The sequence below is a fragment of the Sus scrofa genome, chromosome 3 (assembly GCF_054392235.1).
Source record: "Sus scrofa isolate SSC_HxYL_T2T_F1_AM1 chromosome 3, Sscrofa_HxYL_maternal_Yorkshire_Landrace_v2.0, whole genome shotgun sequence".
Classification (NCBI taxonomy): domain Eukaryota; kingdom Metazoa; phylum Chordata; class Mammalia; order Artiodactyla; family Suidae; genus Sus; species Sus scrofa.
Window position 1 is genome coordinate 36,953,671 of NC_139385.1, and position 25,717 is coordinate 36,979,387.

Here is a 25,717-nt window from a genome sequence, read left to right on the forward strand (position 1 = left end):
TCTCCACCGGTAAGTGGCTACTCCTTCCTTGGTAATCAACCAGGGATCTGTGGAGAGTTATTTTGAGACAAGGTGACAATCCCGTTTCTCATCACACTTCACTCTTTAATTTTAGCTTCCATTGGTGATTCTCCACTGAAACAAGGATTACGATGCTTGCCGAATCTTACAGCATTCTTGAGAGCGTTAAAAGCAAGTATGTATCAAAGGACCTTGACCAACGAGTTGGATTTCAAGAGAAATCATGTTAATGTGTCAATTATGTTTCAATAAAGCGGGGTGGGGGGCAGGGGAAATATCCCCAGGAAGCAGTTGAGATGTGAGCAAAGATTTGGGTACAAAGCTTTTTCATGACATTATTCATAATAGCATAACTTGGAAAGTCAAGCACACTACAGTAAATTGATGTCAAGAAATATGAGGCCGTCCTTTAAAGCAACTTTCTGAAGAGATGTTTTACCATCAAATGCTAAGTAATAAAAGATAAGGTATCAAACGGCATTCGACTACATGCCCTTTGGTATCCTGACTTGGCTCCTAGAAGGGGAAAAAGATGTTGGTGGGAAAACTGGTGAAATTCAAACAAGCGTCGAGTTAACAGCAAAGTACCAATAATGAATGATTGGTTTTAATAAATACATCACCGTATCATTGCCGGAGGTTGGTCTCTGTCTGCCGGTGGGTGCTGAATTGAAACACAGAGAACAGGGTTTTGGGTAAAGCAGACAAAGGAGGCTCGCAGCAGGCTCATGCCTCAAAGACTGTGCGCCCGCCTCCAGCCCCCATTGGAAAGAATTGTGAGGCGTTTTGTAATTAAAAGGAGAAAAACAGGTTTTCGGATAGGAATCAGATTGGCGCAAACAAGCAGTCTTCTTTCTTTGGGGGGATCTTAGGCTTCAAAGCTGGAGTCAGGAGATTTCGGTATGAGCCTCATGGTGATCTTCTGGGTTCTTGCCTAGAATAACAGGGCATATGGACTAGAGATTAGACCGAACTAGGAAAGTTCCTGAAAAAACCTCATGTGCTAATAATCTTTAACCCACAGGCACTTATGTTCAAAGTGCCTCATACTTAGTTTACAGGTGATTATGTTTAGGGTGCCGTTAAACCAGGGAGAAGGACAAGGAAGGGCTCTAAGCTGTTCAGTGTTAAAGTGTTCATTTCTAAAAGAAGCATAAGGAGTCTAATTTTGCTCTTGGGGTATAAGATGCTTGTGTCATTATGTGGGTCCCTTGAGAAGGAACCAGGATCCTGCCCCGAGGCTCTACTGTTGTTTCTGGAGGGTTCCTCCCTGGTCTCTGCATCCCCTCCCCTCCCTCATCAGGCAACTGTCTGCACCTGCCCCTTGGAACTCAGAGAAGGTCATGGGGCTGGAATGAGGCCCATTTCCTGAGAACAAGCAATGGGAGACACAGAAAGACTTTTGTGCCCAGGAGCCCAACAGGGCCCTGCTTGGTTACAGTATGTAGGATATTAATATTAGGGGGAACTGGGTCTAGGCTATGCCGGAACTTGCTATACTCTTAGTAACTTTCCTATACATCTGAAATTATTCCTAACTAATAACTCCATTTAAAAAATTGACTTAGCAGTGATGGATCTGTTTATTATCTGATTTGTGGTGGTGGTTTCATGAGCCTATACACCTGTCAAAACATTTGAAATTATACACATTAAATATGAGCAGTTTATTGTGTGTCAGTTATATCTTGATCAAGCTTCTTTAAAAAAAAAAACTATTTGGTAAACTCTCAATTATATTAACAGACAGGCATAGGAAAAATACTGGATGGAAATGCATCAGAATGACCATTGTCAGTGTCTGCAGCTAATAAGATGATCATCTTTTAGAAATAATTTGCTCTAGTTTCCAAATTCCTTGTAATGGACATGCAAGTGAATAAGCAGAGGGAACTCCCATTTTCCAGTGGGGTGGTTTGTAATAGGAAAGCTTCATCTCCTTGTTTGGGAAGCATCGGCTCCTGGTAAGAGCGGCCGCCCTTCTCCGTCTTTCCTCAGTAAGGCGATGCAAGTGATTACAACCTGAAGAAGGAAGCCAATGTCTCCCACATCACCTGGTAACAAAGAGCCTGAAAACAGGCCTGGCATGATGGGGAGCCCGGAGCAGTGCTCCTCAAACATCCCAGGGTACGAACCTGACCCAGGTGATGGAGATCAAGGCGCTGCCCGGGGCCTGAGGCCCCACCAGCTGTCGCCCATATTCTCCCGCCCGGGTTAAAGCCCACGAGCCCCGGCCCTTAGCAAGTGAGGCTTTTCCAGATCTCCAGCGGACCAGCATGGACGTCCCGGGAAGCCAGAGAGGTGAGTTGCTCCCCTCTGTCCATGCGGGAGGACGTGAGTAGGGCTGGCGCAGCCCCGGGAGCCTCAGACGTGTGTCCATGACCCTGGCGACCCAGCCTGGGGCCAGGTCTCTGAGGTTTTCCTCAACTTTGGGTTCTGACCGCTGGCAGGGAGGGAGGAGGGGGTTTAGGGAAGCCGAGCGCGGTGGGAAGAGGCAAAGGCTGAGGGGATGAAGGCTGGCCTGTGTCAGGAACCAGCAGGCAGAGACCCCCCTGGTCCCTGCGACCCTGTAAGGGCAGGTAAGAGGAGGGAGAGCAGGCCACGTGCTGGATGAAGGCTTTTTAAATTGCAAGCTCCCCACTGTAGGCACTGCTGCGGGGCGGAGGCCCAGAAAGGAGGACTGCAGCCCTGTCCTTTTGTCCCCCTCGCTGGCTGTGACCTAACTAGGAAGCTACTCCTGGGACTGTTGTGCTGGGAGCAGCCACCACCTCCCAGGTAATAACTCAACCCTGAAGACACAAATCTTTATGTCTGCAGCTTCTGCAGCCCCTGGGTTTCTACCTGCTTCCCGTTGCGAACACGCGTTGTCCTCTCCAGTGAATCTTTGGAAAGTCACCTCGATGGGGAGGCTCTCCAGGGAGGAACGTGAGTCTTCATGCAGGAGCCTAGAGGGAGGGGGGCTGGTGGGCAGGAGGCTGGTCTCCTACGTCAAAGGGGAGGAGGGTGGCCTTCCTTTCTCTCAGCAGGCGGGAGGTAGGCACGGAGAATCTGGATAAAAGACAAGTGTTCACGCTCTGGTGGGGGCAACTGATAAGCACTGATAAGCACCTGAACACCACACTGTAGTTTGAAAGGAATTAAAGTATAGAGTTGCCTAAAAGAAGGGCCAGCCCAGCCTGGAAGGTCAGGGAAGGCTTCCTGGAAGAGCCGGACAAGCTGGGGCTGGCTCCTTGGAGACAGAAATCAAGGGTGTTTGCTGGCCGAGGGAGCGGCTTGAGCTCCGTGACCTGGGGCAATGAGGCCCAGGTGGAGGTGGGAAAAATCCTTTAGAGCTGATGGCTCTCAAAAGAGTGGTCCCCGTGTCAGCAGAAGCAGCACCATCTGGGAGATGGTTCGAGATGCACGTTCCTTTTTTAAATGTTTTGTTTTGGTTTTTTTGGCTGTGTCTATGGCATGCGGAAGTTCCCAGGCCAGGGATCGAACCCGTGCCACAACTGTGGTAAGGCCAGATCCTTAACCCACTAGGCACCAGCGAACTCCTAGAAATGCACTTTCTCAGACTCCACTCAGACCTCCTGACAAACGAGGTGGGGGGTGGGCGAGGGCCCAGAGATCTGGATTTTAACCAATTTTCCAGATGATGCTGAGGCACGGGGACCTCCGAAAAGAATTGTCATATGGTTCTTGAGCAAAGCAAATGTCACTGCTCTGTCACATGCCTGGCTAGGCCCCGTGGGGCTGTGGGGTGGAGGGGGTTGGTCTGGGTGCTCCGGGGCCTGAATCTTGCATGACTTAGTGGGTCTCGTTAAGGAAAAAAAACTGAAGGAGTTCCCATTGCAGTTAAACAGGTTAAGAAGCCAACATAGTATCCACGAGGATGCAAGTTCAATCCCTGGCCTCAATCCGTGGGTTAAGGATCCAGCATCACCATGAGCTGTGGTGTAGGTTGAAGATGGGTCTCGAATCCGATGTGTCTGTGGCATAGGCCGGTGGCTGCAGCTCTGATTAGACCCCTAGCCTGGGAACCTCCGTGTGCTGCAGGTGTAGCTATAAAGAGGAATTACGGAATCCTTGATGTAACATTAGCTGCTGGGTCTTGGAAGGGGCCGTTGGAAGTGAGAGAGACTAAAGGGTCATTAGCTTTGTGTTCGCCTCTGGAAGGAGCAGTCTCGGTGTCCGCAGAGGGAAGATGGACGCTGGAGGCACAAAGCCCTGGACTCTTTGACCCACGCCCTCCCCCATCTTGGTCTGTGGCTTTGCCCCAGGGGAGAAACTCTGCAGCTTATGCAGATGGGATCCACTAGAGGCTGGTAGTGACCCCCTGTGTTGTGACAAGTCTCCAGACATGGTGCTCTGGTTGAGACCCGCTGCAGCTCTCAACCAGAGGACTGTGTCCGGAGACTCGAAGCATGAAGCACATGATGTTGCCTGTCTGTGGAGAACCCTGCAGCGCCCTCTGCTTGGAATAGCACCCAGAGCGCTGGGTCTGCCCTCGTCTCCCCCCCACCCCCTCCTTTAACTCTTGCAGCCACCATTGCCCTCCTTTGTTCTCAAACCCACCAGGTACCCCCTTGGCACCTACGGTTCCCTTGAGAATGTCCTTCTCCCAATGTCCCCATGCACAGGACTCATGATCCGCCTTAGGCTCCATTGTCACCTCTGCAGAGAGGATTTCCTAGATCTTGCATCTCAACTCGCAGTAGTCACCGCCTGCCCTGCACCTTGTTCTCTTCCCCCACAGCACTTCACTCCTCCTGACGTGGCATCCGTCATCCTCGTTACCGCCCTTCCCACCCTCCAGGGTGTGAGAGTGTGATAGCTGAGGCTCTGCTTTGCCGAGCACATAGTAGGTGCTCAGTGCCTGGTGGATAAAGAGGGAGGGAAACCACACCCTGTGGGTTGACTTGCACGCCCCCCAGGCTTTAGACTCCTGGGAATGGCTTTTTTTGCTTGGATGTTTGTAAAGCGCTTAGTTCCTGGCACACACGTTCAGTGAATGTCACCTGCCGTCATTGTTACCTGCAAGGCTCCATCCTCCACTTCACAACCTTTGCCTTCCCCGCAAGACCAGATCAGTCTGCCTATAAAAATCTGCGTGCCCTTCTCCAAGTTAAAATGATTAGTGAACTCCCTGAAGGTACGCCTCGCTGTGTGAATCAGAATGTTAGGCTCTGCGGCCCTAACAAGCAAATGGCTCATCTCACTGGCTTCACACGAGGTCTCGTCGTTATGCTGCAGCTGTGCTCCACGTGGTGACTCAAGGTCCAGACGGGCTCCACCCACTCAGTACATGCCCTGCAAGGAGAGCTTAGGATCGTGTTTCAACCCCTAAGGGATTCAGCTTGGAGCTGACAGCCTCACCTCACCGCCCCTGAGAGCTTCTAGGCTGGACCCAACCTCAGGGCCCCACCTACCCAACTGCAGGGGCTGGAACCTGGTGGGTGAGGGAGGCAGCACCAGGAGCCCAGGATCTGCACATGTTGTCCTATTGTCTGCCCAGGCACCTGCCGGGGACTGAGTCCTTGACTTGGGATCACTTCTGTATCCGGGATGCCTAGTGAGAGCCTGATCCAAGGTGGTGCTGCCCTGCAAGAATACACCCTCAGAACACATACTTCAGGAAGTGGTTTTGTACCCCAATCCTGCCACTTACATACTTGGTGATCTTAGATGCACCCCAGCCTTTGTAGCCTCGGTTCTCTAATCTGTGAGATGCAGTTGATGGCAACCTACCCCTCAGGGCTGTTAGGAGGCTTGGGTGTGAGGAAGTGTGTGCTTAGTGTGGTGCTAGCACACAGTAGGTGCTCAGTGATTTCCATCCCCCCACCACCTCTTTGAAATAGTTCCTCTGGAGTTCCCTTCGTGGCTTAGCAGTTAACGAACCTGACAAGTACTCACTGGGGCGTGGGTTCGATGCCTGGCCTTGCTCAGTGGGTTAAGGATCCTGCGTTGCTGGGAGTTATGGTGTAGGTTGAAGACTTGGCTCAGATCTGGCATTGCTGTGGTAGAGGCCTGCAACTATAGTTCCCCCTAGCATGGGGACCTCCATATGCTGCGGGTATGGTCCTAAAAAGATACCCACCCCCAAAAAAATGATGGTTCATGGTACACAGACATACAGCAATGATAAGAATACCTTTGCCTGATACGTTCCAGGTTATAATACTCAGTAATGATCCTGAGTCACTTTGCTGTACAGCAGAAATTGATGTTACATTGTGAATCAACTATAATAAAACACTTAGGGCACAGAGGCCGAGATAGGGATTCGATCAACTCGAGGTAGATGTTGGGGTTGAGGGGAGGACACTCTGCCTTGTGATGTGGCCTGTGCATCACCCATCATGTGGAACACAGATTCATTCACTGATGAAATCCCAGCGCCCCCCTTCCTAGCTGTTTACTCTTGGGCAAGTCGGTTGCCCCCTCTAAAGTGGGAGTGACAGGGCCTGATGCCAAGGGCCTGCCACCTGGTAGGTGTGCACAGCTGTTCCCTCCTGCTTCAACGTGGCCTAAAGATACGCTGAGACGAAGCAGTGCCACAGATGGGACCCCGATGCTCCCCGCCTGCAAGGAGGGTCAGGAGCGCCTGTGGGTGCTCAGAGAAGGGACCTTCAACCACGCAGACCAGAACAACGTGCAGAAGGGGAGAGCGCCAGGGCTCAGGGCCAGTCAGTGCTGGTCCCAGCAGTCGGTCACTCGGCCATGATCACGTGACCCTAACGTGATTTTTCTAAGCCTCGGTTCTGCCTGTAAATGGGAGGGGTGTGGGTTCGTGATAAAGGACGGAAAGCACTTGACACCATGGTCTGCTCAACAGAGAGAACCCACTGTGCTTTATTATTCCCATTAAATTTTAGTTTTTAAAATTTTACTGAGATAGAATGGGTAGACAAAGTTGTGGTAGTTTCAGGTATGAACTGAACCAGTCATCATATTTATTCATTCTTTTTCAGATTCTTTTCTCGCATAGCTTGTTACAGTTTTTTGTTTTTGTTTTTTGTCCTTCTTGGGTTGCACCCGTGGCATATGGAGGTTCCCAGGCTAGGGGTCTAATTGGAGCTGTAGCCGCCAGTCTATGCCACAGCAACTCCAGATCTGAGCCTCGTCTGCAACCTACACCACAGCTCGCGGCAACGCTGGATCCTGAGCAAGGCCAGGGATTGAACCCGCAACTTCATGGTTCCTAGTCGGATTCGTTAATCACTGAGCCACAACAGGAACTCTTATTACAGTCTTATTTTTATTTACGATCTAGAATGCAAGAACTCAAAGTATGCCAGTGAGGGCCTGAACTGTGAGCCTCGTGGGAAGAATCACAGCAGGAATGGAAAAGGATGCTGAGACGGGTCCATCAAGAAGGAGTGTAAGTCTCGAAATACTCATAAATATGGACAGCCGAGGTGACAGGCTCCAGGAAGCCGGGACAAGGGCTGCCCCTCCTTGCAGCTGGAACTCGGGTCTGCAAAGGGTAGATTTATTCTCGAACTGCGCTGTCCAGCATGGTAGCCACCAGCTGCATGGGGCTTTCAGCCTGTGAAATGTGTCTGGTGGGACTGAGAAACTGAGGTTTAATTTTATAGAGAACACATTCGAAAAACTGATATTCAGTGACTGGAGAATTGTTAACTATGTTTGGAGCAACTTGGTTACGTAAATCTTTTTCAACTGAGAATGTTATGGAATTTATAAATATTTCCAGTAAAAATTTAGCACCTGAATTAAGATGCTGGAAACGTAAAAGAGATACTATCAAAGAAATTAGTACCTTTCCAAAAAATAATGTAACTGTCTTATTAATTTTATAGCAAGTTAGGTATGTTGGGTCAAATAAATATATTAAAATTTTCCACCTGTTTTATAATATGAATCCTGTAAAGTATTAATTGATGCATATGATTTGCATATATTTTTGGACAGCACTGCTGTAGAGGGTTCATTTCACTTTATTTTTGGCAATGTTAAATATTACTAGTATTTCTAACTTTGAACAATGTGGTAGCCCCCCCAGAAATAGTAATTTTCAATTTTTCTTTCCTGAGGTGAGATGTTTTCTTTGGTTTATTAGCTTGTGATTCTGGAACCCGTCTATGTTCATTTCACTATTAGAGAATTTGTTTTTCAAATGGGTTCCTGGGTGAGTTATCTGTGTTAAATGTCGTATCACGTTCGATATTTGTTGTCTGCCTTTGAATTCTTGCTTATGTCCTTTGATGTAAAGGAGTTGAAAGTTTTTATATAGTCTAACGTTTCTTTTATGTTCAAGAACCATATTGAGGTTTTTATGGTTTGATTTTTGCTATTAGATATGGGCTTTTTTAATGTGTGAAATAAGGAACTGATGAGAAATTCTGGAGGAAAAATGGCTATTTTTAAATGAGTTTGAATTACTCAGTGAGTATGTGTGTACTTCATTCTGGTGTGTTGGGGTTTGAGGGGAGGGCAGTGTCATATTTTGTCTTTATAGTTCTGACAGCTCTCATAGCACTTTGGTTTGCGTTACCTCGTGTAAGACTCAAAATAACCCAGGCAGGTAGATGGGGCACGTTATCACACGTAAGAAATCATATGCTTACCCAAAGGGGGCCAAGTTTAGGACGGATGGGGTTGGAGCTTCAATATGGGCATTCTGACTTTTGAAGCTGGACACGTGCTGTGTCACTGGGGACCAGAATACTACTTTCTTAGGTCGTTAAGTGGATCCTCCAGGAACTTGAATGAATAGAACATTTTACTCCTGAAATGGGTTCCTCGAGGTAAGTGGACCCCATCTCGTAGGTCTGAGCCTGACTCCTCGCACATCCATGGCCTATTAGGATTCAAGTAGATGTCTCTTAAGATCCTTTTCAAGATTTTAAACACATGGACCATGTGAGTTATTCTCAATTCTTTCAAAGAACTACATTCTTCACAACCTGGATGTTTTAAAAGGGTGGCATATAGGACCAAAGTCATCGTGGACCCCTAGCCGTGATGCCAGCCTTCCCCTCCTGCCTTCCTCTGGTGTGGTCTCGGTCCTTGGTTTAGAGTGTGGCTCTCTGGACCTTTCCCTATATGTTAATATCCGTACCCTTAGAATCTATTGTTCTCATTGAGTGTCAGCAGTATATATGCATGATGTGTGTATCATTCTTTAATTTGCTTCTCTCACCACTTAAATCTCAGAGCAGTATCAGTATGCTTAGATTTCTAACTGCTGTGCAATGCATTATGGTACAGTTACATCAGAGTCTATCCAATTCACCCAGTGGTGGACATTTGGGTGGTCTTCCTGTTTTGCTATTAAACGCCATGCTATGGACACACTTGTTGAGGCTTTCTTGTTGGCATGGGCAAATGTTACCTAGGGGGAGGTGGTGGCAGCTCCATTCGAGGATATGCACTTATTTTACTGACAAAATAGTCTCAAATTGTCATAGCGAGTTGCCATCAGCGACATATAAAAGTAATGATCATTTAAGTTTAGTGATTTAATAGATGGAAATGGTATTTCGTTGTTTACATTTGTACTTCTCTGATTGCTAATAAGGTTGAAGGTCTTTTCATATGACTGCTTTCTGCAAATTTGTCCTTCATAACCACTGCTCAAAATTTTCCTTTTAACCAGTATAAAGGGATTTTTTTCCTCTAAAGTTATGTATTTTTCTCTAGGTAATGATTACTGTTACATGGTACAGATGTCTTCAATGTTGCTTGCCTTTGAAGTTTGTTTATATTTTGTTATGCAGAACCTCAACATTTTAATACAGTAAAATTTATCACTATTTTATGGCTTTTAACTTTTTTCTTTTTAGGGCTACACCTGTGGCATATGAATGTTCCCCCAGGCTAACATTGCTCTATTCATGGCAGCTTTATATTGTTTTAATAAATGGCTGAGTCACCACCAATTACTATTATTTTTCTTTAATATTGCCTTTTCTTCTAATAATGTCTTTTTCTCAGCTTTGTGAACAATGCCTTGGTTTGGCATAAAACTGCTATGTCATGGCTTTTCCTCTCAAAATCTTTTAGATTTTGTTCTATTGTAGTCAGATTCTCCCCCCCCCCAAAAAAAAAATAACTTAGGGCATGTTGTGGGTCAACCTTTATCTTTCTGGATATTTTCAGAATACATTTTATTCCCAGAAGAAGGGACTTCGCGTGTGGCTCACATTCTATCCTCATAAGAAGGACCTTAAGAATGCTCTTCAGGGCCAAATAATTTGCTCAACTATGTCTTTGTTCCTTTAATTTCTTGGGAAAACCAGCAGTTGTAAGATTCTCTTCTCGCCAATTGTCGTCATTTCCTTTGCTTTCTGTCCTTTGGCCCTTTCTTCTGCTCTGTGGGATGAGTGCATTGTCTGATGCGTCATTACCTCCACTGCTTTTAGGTCTGGTTCAGCTTCACTTCTGTATCAAGGAACTCTTCGGGCAGGGCTCTGTATGGATACAGCTGCTTAAGGTCTTTCTTAGAGGTAAAAGCGCTTAAACACTAAGATCGAGGATAAGAATGGACTCTTGAGAGTGGATAGACATCATCTGACTTGATTGCCATGGTCATGTGTTGGAGGGATCTGTACCTTGGATGTGCAGATGACGTGAACTGAGGCCGTTCTGTAGCTACTCACCACGTTTCAACCCTTTGGGGCAGGCAGAGCCTGTGTTTCTTAACTTCTGGTCCTCAAATTGGCTAATGATTGAATTGCCCAGATACCTTCCTAAAAGTATTCCTATTGGGAAACAGTTCCACAAGTCTGCTTACAGGAAGTGCACACTAGGGCCTGTGAAAGGCAGGGCCGCCCAGTAGCCAAGAGTATAGGCTCTGGACTCGGTGCAGGGTTTAAATCTCAGACAGCCCACTGTGTGTCCTGAGCCTCAGTTACCATAGCTGTGAAATGTAAAAACGGATCCTAATAGCACTCGCTATGGGATGGTGGTGGTAATGAAGATGATCCATGCGTTATGGGTCAAGTTGTGTCCCTCTCCACCTCCCCCCAAGTTCATATACAGAAGCCCTAACCACCAATATGACTGGTTAGAGAGGGGGCGCTTAAGGAGGTAATCAGGATAAATGAGGTCATAAGAGTGGGACTTGACTAATAGAACTTGTGTCCTCGTAAGAAGAGGAGATGCCAAAATCGTGTGTGCACAAGGGAAGAGCCATGTGAGAACATAGGGAAGGGGGAGCCCGTCTCCAAGCCAAGAGGCCTTGGAAGAAAACAACCCTGTGGACACTGTGACCTTGGACTTGAAGCCTTCAGGACTGTGAAAGAAAACGTCTGTTAAGCTGCCCCACCTGTGTGGTACTTGGTGATGGTGGCCCTGTTACCGGCCTGGGTTCTTGGCCTGCCTTCATCAGCAGAAATTGATAAGGGGCCAGGCAAGAAATTGAGGCAAGGTTTTATTGCAGCTCCTGCTGCAGCAGTGGCAGTGAGAGCAACAAGGTCCCTCGCTGAGGGGGATGGACGAGTTGGTTCTCTCTATGGGGTAAGGGTAGGGGCAGGCCCAGGGGTCTGGCCAGAGGGGTGACTTAGGTGGTCTTCCCACCCCTTTGATGCCACCGTGTGCAGGGGACATGTGTAGTACCGTGCTTTTGCTCTCAGATCGTCAGAAATGGCAGTTGGCCTGTGTGTGTGTGTGTGTGTGTGTGTGTGTCATTCCTTTGGATTATCTTGCCCAGGACTTGCCCCAGCTACCATGCATAGTTATTTTTAGTCGCATTTGGTTCTGTGTATTTTGTTACTTGAGATGTTTGTCCAGATGCAAGAACTGCAGCAAAGGGTCCCAGGTGCCAGGTTGTCTGATCACCCCAAGAGATTCTACGTCCTTATTCTGAAGGAGTAAGGGGCAAAGATCTCTTCCTCTGAAACTTCTTGCTGCTGGACAGGGCTGCAGACCCTAGCCTACCCTATGGGGGTAGAAATCCCTCACTGCCTCTTCCAGGGACCTGAAGGGACCTGGGCTACTCTCTATTGGAATGGGTTGAATTCCTTGAGCCATCATGAGCCTTACTTCAAGTCGTTGAAGCCTAGAAGACAAAACCTTAAGAGGTTAAATAAAGACCCCAAAGGAAAACAGTTGCCATTAAAGGGCCTAGAATGGGAAGGAATGAGGTTAACTTTGGGAGGTCTTCCTTAACTGTGGACCAGACAAAGGAACCAGCGTCTCTCTTGCCAAGAAGCTGTTTTGCTTTTTAATCTCAAGGTTAAAGTTATATGTTTCTCTTCTTTTTGGTTTTGTTTTTGTATTTTAAGGCCACACCTATGGCATATGGAGGTTCCCAGGCTAGGGGACAAATCGGAGCCACTGCTGCCAGCCTACGCCACAGCAACGCAGGATCCTTAACCCACTGAGTAGTTCCTCATGGATACTAGTTGGGTTCTTTACTGCTGAGCCGCAATGGGAACTCCCCATGTTTCTCTACTTCTAGAATGGAAGGCTTGGACCTGGGTCCTGGGTCTCCTCCTGGGACAGCAAAGTCTTAGTCACAGACTTGTAATAGTAGGGAAGACAGGGGAGCACTAGACAACATATAAATCCATATGATGGAGATGAGAAGGGTTATGAGAAAATGAATATCTCTTGCTGGAAAGTTTCATATAGCTTGTGGGGTTCAAGAGGACTAACCAGAGAATCAGTTCTCAATTTCCCTGCTTGTACTAAAGAGCAAGGACTGGTGGATAATTGTTTGCTGAAGCCAGGTGCTTGTTGTCAAGTCTTTGCTTTTACTAAAGTATAGTTGATTTACAACGTTGTGCCAATTCAGCTGTACAGCAAAGTGACCCAGTCATACATACATACATTCTTTTTCTTACATGATCTTCCATCACGGTCTATCTCAAGAGACTGGATATAGTTCCCTGTGCTGTACAGCAAGACCTCATTGCTTATTCTTTTTATTTATTTTTATCGTTTTCTCCTCTGAATCTGTTCCAGTGCCCATGTGTGTGTGTTTGTTTTTTTTGTTGGTCTTTTTAGGGTCATATTCAAGGCGAATGGAAGTCTCCAGGGCCAGGGGTTGAATCAGAGCTGTGGTGGCTGGCTTACTCCATAGCAACACCAGATCGGAGCCATGTCTGATCTATAACCACAGCTCATGGCAACACCGGATCCTTAATCCACTGAGTGGGGCCAGGGATTAAGAAACCTGCCACCTCATGGATTCTAGTCAGATTCATTTCCACAGAGCTCCTGCTTATCCATTTTAAATGTAATAGTTTGCATCTACCAACCCCAAACTCCCTATCCATCCCACTCCCTCCTCGGCAACCACAAGTGTGTTCTCTGTCTGCGAGTCTGTTTCTGCTGTGTGGATAGGTTCATCTGTGCCATGTTTTAGATTTCCTCATTTAAGTGATGATATATGGTACTTGTCTTTGTCTGACTTCACTTAGTATGATAATCTCTGGTTGCATCCATGTTGCTGCAAATGGCACTTATTTTGGGTTTTTTTTTTAATGGCTGAGTAGTAGTCCATTATGTATGTGGACTGAACCTTCTTAAATACATTCATCTGTCTATGAAGGTTCAGGTTGCTTCCATGTCATGGCTATTGTGAATAATGCTGCAATGAACTTAGAGGTGCATATATCTTTTTGAATTATAGTTTTGTCTAGATATATGCCTGGGAGTGAGATTGCTGTATCATATATGACAGTTGTATTTTTTAGTTTTCTGAGCAACCTCCATGTTTTCCGCAGTAGTTGTGCCAATTTACACTCCCACAGTGTAGGGAGGGTTCCCTTCTCTGCATAACCTCTCCAGCATTTGTTATTTGTAGACTTATTAATGATGGCCACTCTGGCTGGTGTGAAGTGGTACCTCAGTGTAGTTTTGATTTGCTTTTCTCTAATAATTAGTGGTGTTGAGTATCTTTTCATGTGTTTCTTGTCATCCATATGCCTTCTTTGTATAAATGTCTATTTAGGTCTTCTGCTAATTTTTCACTTGTGTTTTTTGTTGTTGTTAAGCTGTATGAGCTATGTGTATGTTATGGAGATAAAGCCCTTGTAGATTGCATCATTTGCAATTATTTTCTCCCATTCTGTAGGTTGCCTTTTTTTTAGATTAGAAAAAATAAAACCTTTAATTATTACAAGTCATTACTGTATAATATTTAATGCAATCTCAAAAAAATGCTGCTAGAACTAATAGGTGAGTTTAAAAATAATGTAGAACAAAACATCAATACACTAACAAAAGCTAACATGTACTTCTATATGTCAAGAATCATGGAGAATTAAATAAAATCCATATTATTTAAAATAGCATTAAAAACATTGGGAGAAAATACGTGTAGACCTGTATAATAAAAGGATAAAATAATACAGAAAAAAATTTAAAAAAAAACAACTGTACCACATTCAAAGATTAGCATACTCAGGGAACTCCCTAATTGGATCTAAGGATACAACTGAAACAAAATACCAGTTGTTTTTTTTTTTTTTTTAAGATTTTTATTTCTGTTATAGTTGGTTTACAGTGTTCTGTCAATTTCTACTGTACAGCAAAGTGACCCAGTCACACACATATATACATTCTTTTTCTCACATTAAAAGCTTGTAATTTGATTAGGTCCCATTGGTTTTTCTTTGTTTTTATTTCTGTTACCTTGGGAGACCTAAAAAAACTTTCGTAAGTTTGAGGTCAGAATGTTTCGCCTATGTTTTCTTGTAGGAGTTTGATGGTGTCTTGTCTTCAAGTTTTTAAGCCATTTTAAGCCTCAAGTTTGTGCATGAGGATGTGTTCTAGTTTCATTGATTTACATGCAGCTGTCCAGTTTTCCTAGCACCACTTGCTGAAAAGACTTTTTCCCATTTCATAGTATTGCCTCCTTTGTTGAAGATTAATTTACCATAAGTGCTAGGGTCTATTTCTCAGCTCTTTTCTATTGCCTGTTTTTATATCAATACCACACTCTTTTGATTACTATAGCTTTGTAATATTTGTCTGAGGTCTAGGAGAGTTATGACACGTTTGTTTTTTTCCCCCATCTGGAGTTCTTTGGCAATTCTGAGTTTTTTGTGGTTCCATATAAGTTTTCAAATTACTTGTTCTAGTTCTGTGAAAAATGGCATGCATTATTTGATAGGGATTGCACTGAATCTGTATATTGCTTTGAGTAGTACAGCCTTTTTAATGGTATTAATTCTTCCAATCCAGGAGCATGGGATACCTTTCTTTTTTTTTGGCTTTTTAGGGCTGTACCCATAGCATATGGAAGTTGCCAGGCTAGGAATTGAATCAGAGCTGTAGCTGATGGCCTCCATAACAACGGGGATCTGAACCGCATCTCTGACCTACACCACAGCTCATGACAATGCTGGATCCTTAACCCACTGAGCAAGGTCAGGGGTCAGACCTGCATCCTTATGGTTACTAGTGAGGTTTGTTAACCACCGAGCTACAATAGGAACTTCTTTTTCCATTTCTTTGCATCCTCTTTAATTTCCTTGATAAATGTTTTATAGTTCTCAGCATTTAAGTCTTTCACCTCCTGGGTCAGATTTATTCCTAGGTATTTAATTCGAGGGGGGGTTGATTTTATTTATTTTAAATGACTTTTATTTTTTCCATTATACTTGGTTTGCAGTGTCCTGTCAATTTTTTATTGTACAGCAAAGTGACCCAGTCACACATACACTAGACATTTTTTCCTCACATTGTTCTCCACCATGCTCCATCATAAATGACTAGATACAGTTCCCAGTGCTATACAGCAGGATTCCATTGCTTATCCACTCCAAAGGCAATGGTTTGCATCTATTACCCCCAGATTCACAGTCCACCCCACTCTCCCCCTTGGCAACCACAAGTCTGTTCTCCAAGTCCATGAGTTTCTTTTCTGTGGAAAGGCTTATTTGTGCTGTGCGTTAGATTCCAGATATAAGTGATATCGTATGGCATTTGTCTTTCTCTTTTTTTTTTTTTTTACAATTTTATTTTTTGTCTTTTGAGGGCTGCACCTGTGGCACATGGAGTTTCCCAGGCCAGGGTTCTAATCAGATCTGTGGTCACTGGCCTATGCCACAGCCACAGCAACACCAGATCCGAGCCACATCTGCAACCTACACCACAGCTCATGGCAATGCCAGATCCTTAACCCACTGATTGAGGCCAGGGATTGAACCTGCAACCTCATGGTTCCTAGTCAGATTTGTTTCTGCTGCACCACAACGAGAACTCCTGTCTTTCTCTTTCTAATTTCCTTCACTTAATATGAGAGTCTCTAGTTCCATACATGTTGCTGCAAATGGCATTATTTTGTTCTTTTTTTACGGGTGAGTAGTATTCCATCGTGTATGTATACTACCTCTTAATCCGTTCATCTATCCATGGACATTTAGGTTGTTTCCATATCTAGGCTATTGTGAATAGTGCTGCAATGAACATGTGAGTGTATGTGTCCTTTCCAAGGAAAGCTTTGGATATATGCCCAAGAGTGGGATTGCTGGGTCATATGGTAGTTGTAAATATAGTTTTCTAATGTACGTCCATACTGTTTTCCATAGTAATTGTAACAATTTACATTCCCATTAACAGTGCAGGAGAGTTCCCTTTTCTCTTCACCCTCTCCAGCATTTGTTATTTGGGGACTTATTAATGATGGCCATTCTGATTGGTGTGAGGTGGTATCTCATGGTAGTTTTGATTTGCTTTTCTCTAATAATGAGGGATGTTGAGCATTTTTCCATGTGCTTGTTGGCCATCTGTATATCTTAGGAATGTCTATTTAGGTCTTTTGCCGATTTTTCTATTGAGTTGTTGGTTTTTTTGCTGTTGAGTTGTATAAATTGTTCGTATATTTTAGAGGTTAAGCCCTTGTCAGTGGAATGGGAATCGTTTGGAACTATTTTTTCCTCATTCTGTAGGTTGTCCTTTGTTGTTTTTTTTTTTTTATTAATGGTTTCCTTTGCTATGCAAAACTTGTCAGTTTGATTAGGTCCCATTGGGGTTTTTTTTTGAATTTATATAATTTTTATTTTCTATTATAGCTGGTTTACAATGTTCTGTCCGTTTTCTACTGTACAGGAAGGTGACTCAGCTACACATACATGTACACATTCTATTTTCTCACATTATCATGCTCCTTCATAAGTGACTAGACATAGTTCCCAGGGCTACACTGCAGGATCTCATTGCTCATCCACTCCAAAGGCAATAGTCTGCATCTATTAACCCCAAGCTCCCAATCCCTATTGGTTTATTTTTGTTGCCTTGGGAGACTGACCTAAGAAAACATTTGTAAGGTTGATGTCAGAGAATGTTCTGCTTATGTTCTCTTCTAGGAGTTTAATGGTGTTTTGTCTTACGTTGAAGTCTTTAAGCCACTTTGAGTTTATTTTTGTGCATGGTATGAGGTATTCATTTATTTATTAGTTGATTTACAATGTTCTGTCATTGCTGCAAAGCAACTTTTTGGGGTGATTTCAAAAGGTATTTTTTTACATTCCTTTTCTAATACTACATTGTTAATATACAGAAATGCAACCAATTTCTGAGTGTTATTAATCTTGCATCCCGCTACTTTGCTGAATTCGTATATTTATTTTTTCTTTTTTTTCCATTTATTGAGTTGAGTAGTTTTTATGTGGAACGTAATTTTTACTTGACTGTGTTGGAAATTTTCATAAGGCATCTCAGAGTAAACTTTTAAATGGCCACTCAGTCAGGTAAATGATGAGAGCTTATCATAGATTTTGTCTTACAGATTTAGCCTCACAATACCTTGGGGTTCTGGCACCTGTTAGGAGGTGGCCTTTTTTATTGGGAACCTTTGAGTTTCCAATTGCTGGAGGGATCAGGTAGAGGAAAAAAATAAATGTTTTAATTTTACTTAGAGGGGTAATTTACCAAATGGCTATAAATTATAGTTTGAGGGGAAGGGTTTTCTTTATATCTAGAAAACACAGAATAAAAGCCAGGAACATGTCAGATAAAACTGATAAATTATAGCCATATCCATCAACTTACCCAATCCCATGTAGTTAGCAGTTTTACAAAGGCCATCAGGTTTACCCAAGTTTAGTGGTATGATATGAAAGTTCTCAGAAGCCCGTATTTGTCAAAAGCTCCTTCTGTGAATCTTCCTGAAGAGCTAATGCTTTATAAAAATGATTCATCAATTGTCTATGAAAGACAGGAGACAAAAAGTCATTGTTGGAGTGCCTGTGGTGGCAAAGAGGAAACCAATCCAACTAGTATCCATGAGGTTGTGGGTTCAATCCCTGGCCTCACTCAGTGAGTCACGGATCCGGTGTTGCCGTGAGCTGTGTTGTGGGTTGAAGATGGGGCTTGGATCCTGGGTTGCCATGGCTGTGGTGTAGGCCAGAAGCTGTAGCTCCAATTTGATCCCTAGCCTGGGAACCTCCACATGCTGCAGGTGTGGCCCTAAAAAGCCCCCCGTCAAAGTGATTGTTAAACATCTGTCATGACGCAGCTGACAAACTTGGTTATAATAACAGAATTATGACTGATAACATTTTGTCAGGACATACCAGACTTTTAGGAATTGCATATATTTTCTACAATAGTTACATTGATAACATTTATTCATAGGATACAACCTAAAAAGATTTAGTACTCATTTAACTATGCTTCTCATGTCATTTATCATACCAAAGAATCCCACTTAGTTGAGGAGCTCTCCTTGAGATGCTCCTGGGGTGCCTTTGAAGCTTTCCAAAGTTAGCCGGAAGTCGAAAGAATTTCAATTATAATTTGATGTTTGGGAGTTCTGATTGAGGCTCAGTGGAAACAAATCTGACTAGTATTCGAGAGGATGCAGGTTTGATCCCTGGCCTCCCTCAGTGGGTTAAGGATCCGGTGTTGCCGTGAGATGTGATACAGGCTGAAGACGTGGCTTGGACATGGCTGTGACGTAGGCCAGTGGCTACAGCTGTTTTGACCCCTAGCCTGGGACCCTCCATATGCTACGGGTGTGGCCCTAAAAAGACAAAAAAAAAAAAAAATGATGTTTGGGAAGTCTGTCAAAAATAACAAAAAGCAGAGTTCCTATTGTGCCTCAGCAGGTTAAGAAGCAAATCAGTATCCATGAGGATGCTGGTTGGATCCCTGGCCTTGATCATGTATGTTAAGTATCTGGTGTGGCCGTAAGCTGTGGCATAGGTTGCAGATGCGGCTCAGATCCAGTGCTGCCATGGCTTAGGCTTGCAGCTGTAGCTAGGATTCAGCCCCTAGCCCAGGAACTTTCATGCCAAGGGTGTGACTGTTTTTTAAAAAAAAAAAAAAAAAAAAAAAAAGAGTTCCTGTCGTGGCGCAGTGGTTAACGAATCCGACTAGGAACCATGAGGTTGCGGGTTCGGTCCCTGCCCTTGCTCAGTGGGTTAACGATCCGGCGTTGCCGTGAGCTGTGGTGTAGTTTGCAGATGCGGCTCGGATCCTGCGTTGCTGTGGCTCTGGTGTAGGCCGGTGGCTACAGCTCCGATTCGACCCCTAGCCTGGAAACCTCCATATGCCGTGGGAGCGGCCCAAAGAAATAGCAAAAAGACCAAAAAAAAAAAAAAAAAAGTTTGAAATACTTGGTCAGACAGGATGATAAGGCACTGTGAAACAACACTTATTCCTTGAGCTGAGGTGACAAGATTCCAATAGTGAAGACACAGCACGTAAAGGCACAGAAACACATGATCTGTCACCAAAAGCAGCATTCTAGGAACACTTTGTTCTCCTATGAGAGACCAAATCTAGTCTGGGCTCAGCTTATTCTTGATAAAATCTATTTACCTAACTACATCGAATCCAACCGAAGAAAATCCTGACCACATACAAATCTTATTTTTGCACTGATTGCTTTCTGTACACCTTTCTGCAGCCATATTATTTTGTCCCTGTTTCTTTTTCTCATTCCCAAACCACCAGCTTTAGGATAAAATCATCTCTTTTTCCCCTTAACAAAATGTGTTTCTATTCCTCGTGCCTTTTTACGGACAAGACACATCCTACATAAGCAACCGTGAGCTATCCTCACATAGAAAAAGCGGGGTGGCCTAGGTGGTATGCCCACCCCTTTGGAGGTGGTGCGTGCAGGGGGCTTGCGGTGTGCCCCGCTTTTGCCTTCAGCGCTTCAAAAGTGGCAGCTGGTCGTCGTCTTTTTTTTTTGTATCTTATTGCCCATACTTTGCCCCAACTGCGCATGTATGCAGTATTTTTAGTTTCTAATGATTTCTTTGTACTGTGTTGCTTGGGTGGGGAAATGTTTACGCAGATGTAAGCACTGCAAAGGATCCCAGGTCCCAGTCTGTCTCAGCCTCACCAAACATCTCCATAATCACACTCCCTAGCACCCTGTGAGCACGCCATACGTCTTGGCTTCTTCCAGCAGTTATTATCATAGCTATTATCCTCATTGCATAATCTCTTAGGGTGGAAGCAGACAAATTACTTTGAGACCCTGTCCCTCTTTGGCCAACTCCTTGCTTCATCTCATTGTCTCCTGTTGAGTTGCATCCCACATCCAAGTGTAAAGTGACTCCTGTTTTCTTAGCTAATCTAGACGTTGTTCAAGACAGACGCCACGGTCATTTATAGGCTTTTTTTTTGCCCTGAAGTCAACAGAGCTGGCCGGCTGTGAAATGCAAACTACATCCGTGCGAAATCAAGAGCTGCGTACTTATAGGACGTTTCCATGTGGCTCGGTGGGTTAAGGTTCCAGCATTGCTGCAGCTGTGGCACAGGTCACAACTATGGCACAGGTTCAATCCTTGGCTTGGAAACTTCCACAGGCATTTCCAAAAAATAAATTTAAAAAATTAAGAAACAGATGAGTACGTGCAGTTAAACATTTCAGAGTTAGGGATTCTCAGTGATGTCAGGTGAGCAACTGAGGTTGCAAAACCTCATAAACAAGCCTGATGGCCCCCAAAGAAAAGCAAATATGCACAATGGCAGCTTTGATCCTGCAGCACTTTTTAAAAAATCTCTTCGTAAATAGTTTACCCCAGGCAGCTTGGACGTTTCTCGTGAACTGACAGGATGGTGCAGTGTGTGGAAAGGAGCAAGAATCTGTCAGTCAGTCCTTGAGTTCAAGGGCAGAGGTACTTAGGTGTTCAGTCTGACACATGATCATCGTGTCATGGTCTGTGCACTTGTCCCTGGGAGCATGACCGGGACATGTGTCTCCTCCTCATCCACACCCACTGGCTGGAGTGTGGTTTCCATCTACTGTGTTAGTTTTTATTATAATTATCAAACCAGGAAGACTCTAATCTCAAGCATCCTCTAGTCCAGTGATTTTGGGGGAGAGGGAGGAAATGTGTCCTGCAGGTTGGGTCTGTTACCTCTCATTTCAACCAAATTGACAAGCTCCTTTTATCGATTTTACATGTACTTTGGTGTGAAGCCCCAAAGTCAGCTGTGCAGGGGCAGGTAAGACTGATTCAAACCCTTATTCCATGGCATTTGGGGAAGTTCAAAATGCCCTTAAAAATTTTCCAAAATCTCAGAGTTCCCATTGTGGCTCAGCAGTTCATAAAACTGACTGGCATCCATAAAGATTCAGGTTCGATCCCTGGCCTCGCTCAGTGGGTCAAGGATCCGGCGTTGCTGTGAGCTGTGGTACAGGATGCAGACATGGCTCGGATCTGGCATTGCTGTGGTGTAGGCCGGCGGCTACTGCTCCAATTCGACCCCTAGCCTGGGAACATCCATATGCCGCAGGTGCAGCCCTAAAAAGACCAAAAAATTTCCCAAATCTGTAGAGGTTTCTTATGGTTCTTACCACGACCTCATCTCTAATGTGATGCTTCTGCCAAGTTCTTATCAGGGTTGAAGTAGTCAGCACACAGCCTCGGCTACCTTGGGCCATCCTGGGCTGGTATCGGCTGGCCTCGGTTTCCCAGTATGTCAGTTGGTTTCACAATAGCCACTGAGACAACCCTGTAAGATCACTGCTGGGTATTTAGGACCCAAGAGACACACAAGCTACATGAGGTCAAAAAGTAAAGAACCACAGTGCTTCAGTGTCTGCTGGGCCCTGAATGCCCAGCAGTGACCTTGCAGGGTCATCTCAGTGGCTATCATCAAACTACATCACGTGCAAAGGGCCTGAGGCCAGGACTGGAGGAGAGCCAGCATGGTGTAGTGGGAAGAGAAGAGGTGTTTGTGTTCAAAGCCTGACTCTGCCCCTTCCTGGCTGTGTGATCTTTGGTAACTGCCTTAACTTCTCTGAGTGTCTTCATTTACCTGGAAAATGGGGCCAAACGCTTCCTCAGAATTATCTTGAGGTTAACCATGAATGGGAATATAAGGCCCCAGATAGACAGTCAACACCAAATTACGGGTAAATATCATTTTGCCATCCTCAGTGCAGATTTTGTTCATTTTCGTACAGAAAGGCGGAGGAAAGAACATGAGCCTCATTCTTTGAGATTGGATATCCACCCCCGTCCCTATCGCTGGCTTTCTAGAAAATTGCCTATGGTGTGTGGGGCTCAGCGAACTTTGGCCAATGGGCCAAATCCAGCCAGTCCTTCCGTTTTATAGAGTTTGCTTTCAACACAGCCGTGCCCAGGTGTCCGAGCTGAGTAGTTGAAACGAAGGTCTAACACCTTGCCCTTGAAGGAAGGCGTTTACCCACCCCTGGCTTAGAGCAACGATTTCTTCCCGAGCTAGGATTTACACTCCTGCCAGCCGGTGTGATCAGAGCTGGCCAAGTTCATTCAATGGGCCTAAACCAGCCAGCGAGGTCTCATGGTGATGGGCTCAGGGCTGGGAGGGAGGGTGTGGGTGAGTGGTCACGGGCCCAACCCTCAATGCCCTGCTCTCAAAAAGCTTGCATGCCACTCGAGTGGATAAAGCGAAGGTGGAGTTCCCACTGTGGCTCAACGGGGGTGGGTGGCATCTCTGCAGCACTGGGACATAGGTTCAATCCCCCAGGCTGGCACAGTGGGTTAAAGGACCAGCACTGCCACAGCTGCAGTATGGGTCACAACAGCGACTCAAATCTAATCCCTGGCCTGGGAACTCCATGTGCCATGGGGTGGCCAAAAAGAAGACAGACGGAAACAAAGCATGAGTGAGCTGCATCCCATAACTTTGGTCTTGTGTACTGACTAGGTTTGAACTTTTAATCTGTGTGGGCCTCAGTTTGCCCATCTATCAAATGGCCCTAATAGGACTCAGCCCTTACCTCTGTATAACTGTTGTAATGACTCAATGAGGTGTTTTTTTTGTTTTTGTTTTTTTTTTTTTTTTTTTTTACTGTTTTTTTGTTTTGTTTTTTTGCTTTTTAGGGCAACACCCGCGGCATATGGAGCTTCCCAGGCTAGGGGTCCAATCGGAGCTACAGCTGCTGGCCTACACCACAGCCACAGCCGCTCAGGATCCGAGCCGCATCTGCAACCGACACCACAGCTCACAGCAGCACCGGATCCCTGACTCACTGAGTGAGGTCAGGGATCGAACCCACAAGCTCATGGTTCCTAGTCGGATTCGTTTCCATTGCGCCACCACGGGAACTCCTCCTCAATGAGATATTTTTTAAAAGTTGTGATTTACAGAGTGTTTGGGGTGTATGTTGATGTCTCTTATCCTCATTCCCAACTTTGCCTGGAAAGTGGTGTCCATCCTCCTTAGAATGACGTGAGTCCCTGCCTTACACTGAAGCCGTGTGTCCCACCCCCACGGCCACCACACCTGTGCCCAGTCATGGTCCCTGCCCGGGTGCCCTCCCTCAGACCCCTCGTGTGGACAGACCCCACCAGGTGGCCCTGCTCTATCGGAGAAGGCCCAGTGCCACTTTCTAGGTAGGGACCCCAGACATTGCATCTGTCTGCCAAAGGCACAGCCAAGGACATCTGGGTCCCTCTAGCTCAGACCTTGACCCTGCTCCACGCTGAACTAAATTGGGGTCACCCATTCCGTCTCCCCATCCTAGTCCTGCCCCTCCCCGCAAAGCACCGGAGCAGATGGTGTTCGTTTTCTCCCACCTTCGTCGGCCTCCCTCCTAATGAAGGTGCCTCTTCCTCCGCGGGGACCCCTCTCAGCAGATGGCAAATGACAGCCCTCATTCCATGATGAATGTTTCTCTGCGGGAGGGGAGGAGCGTGTGGTGCCCTCAGGGAGCACAGGACAGCTTTTAGAGACTCTGGTAGGACATGGTCGCAGGAATGTGGTAGAAGGGATGTGCCCGGAACCTCAGACTGGACACGGCGTACCTCCTCTATCCACCGCGGGTCCAGGTGAGCCACTGCTGTGACCCTGTGACCGTCTCCTCCTCCAGCGCCTGGTCCAGGCCTCCATTGCCTTCTGCTTGGGGGCTGCAGTAGCCTCTCAGGTGGTCTGCCTGCCTCCAGTACCCCCCCCCAACCCCAAGCCAGGGCGGGCTCTGCAAGAGGCCAGTTTAATGAGGCTGGTTACCACCCAACTAAAATTCCCTGCAGGTGCCCCGCTGCCTTGACGTGGCCACCACCTGCATCCATGTTCAGTGCCTGCTCCCTCCTCTCGTGCAAAGAACCAACCACTTGGAGTTCCCTGGGTACCACCTTCTAGCCCGCCTTTCCAAGATGTCTCTGGCAAAACCACAGCCCCTTCCTTCTGAGACTTGAATCTCAAGCTTCAGCTCAGATACTGCCTCTTCTAGATATTCTCCTTGATTCTACCCCTTCCTCTCCCCCAGCACTAGATTTGGTCATTTTAAAAAAAATTTTATTTTTTAAAGTTTTATTGAAGTATAGTTAATTGACAATGTTGTGATAACTTCTGCTTGTGTCACAAAGTGATTCAGTTACACATACACACACATCGGTTCTCTTCCAGATTCTTTGCCCACATAGATTGTCACAGAATACTGGGTAGAGTTCCCTGTGCTCTACAGCAGGTCCCCATTGGCCAGTCCTTCCATATACTTCAGTGTGCGTGTGCCAGTCCTAAACCCCCAGGCCATCCCTCTCCGCCACCCCATCTGTCCCCTTTGGTAACCATAAGTTTTTCAAAGTCTGTGACTCTGTTTCTATTCTGCAAATAAGTTCTTTTTGCTTTTAAGGGCCACATCCACGGCATATGGAGGTTCCCAGACTAGGGGTCCAATCAGAGCTGTAGCCACTGGCCTATACAACAACCATGCCAGATCCAAGGCATGGCTGTAACCTACACCACAGCTCATGGAAACGCTGGATCTTTAACCCACCAAGTGAGACCAGGGATCAAACCTGCAACCTCATGGTTCCTAATTGGATTCATTTCTGCTGCACCATGACGGGAACTCCTTCTATCCTTTTTAAATTTTCTTTAAATTTATTTTTTTCTTTCTGTAACTGTACCTGGGCATACAGAAGTTCCCAGGTAAGGGGTTGAATCAGAGCTGCAGCTGCCGGCCTACACCACAGCCACAGCAACACAGGGTCTGAGCTGTGTCAGTGACCTATACCACAGCTTGCCGCAATGCTAACCCTTAACCCACTGGGCAAGGCTGGGGATCTGAACCCACATCCTCATGGATACTAGTTGGGTTCTTAACTCACTGAGCCACAAGAGGAACTCCTGTATCCTTTTTTTTTTTTTTTTTTTTTAGATCCCACATATGTGATAGCATATGATGTTTGTCTTTCACTGTCTAACTTCCCTTAGTATAAGAATCTCTTGTGTTTCTGTAACATCTGCTATGTAGCGAGGAAAAGTACGGGGTGTTTGGGGTCCTGTTGCTCTGTAACAAATTATTATTTACCTTAGGGGTTTAATGACACAAATTTGGTGT

The 25,717-nt window shown here is 45.5% G+C and overlaps 1 long non-coding RNA gene across 1 annotated transcript; it reads left to right on the top strand.

The window, feature by feature from the left end:
* The first annotated feature begins 2,263 nt into the window (after positions 1-2,263).
* On the top strand, positions 2,264-9,911 carry LOC110260089 (uncharacterized). Its single transcript, XR_002342914.2, has 3 exons — positions 2,264-2,322; positions 2,839-2,946; positions 7,280-9,911. It is a non-coding gene; the product is annotated as an uncharacterized LOC110260089 (long non-coding RNA).
* Positions 9,912-25,717: the final 15,806 nt, after the last annotated feature.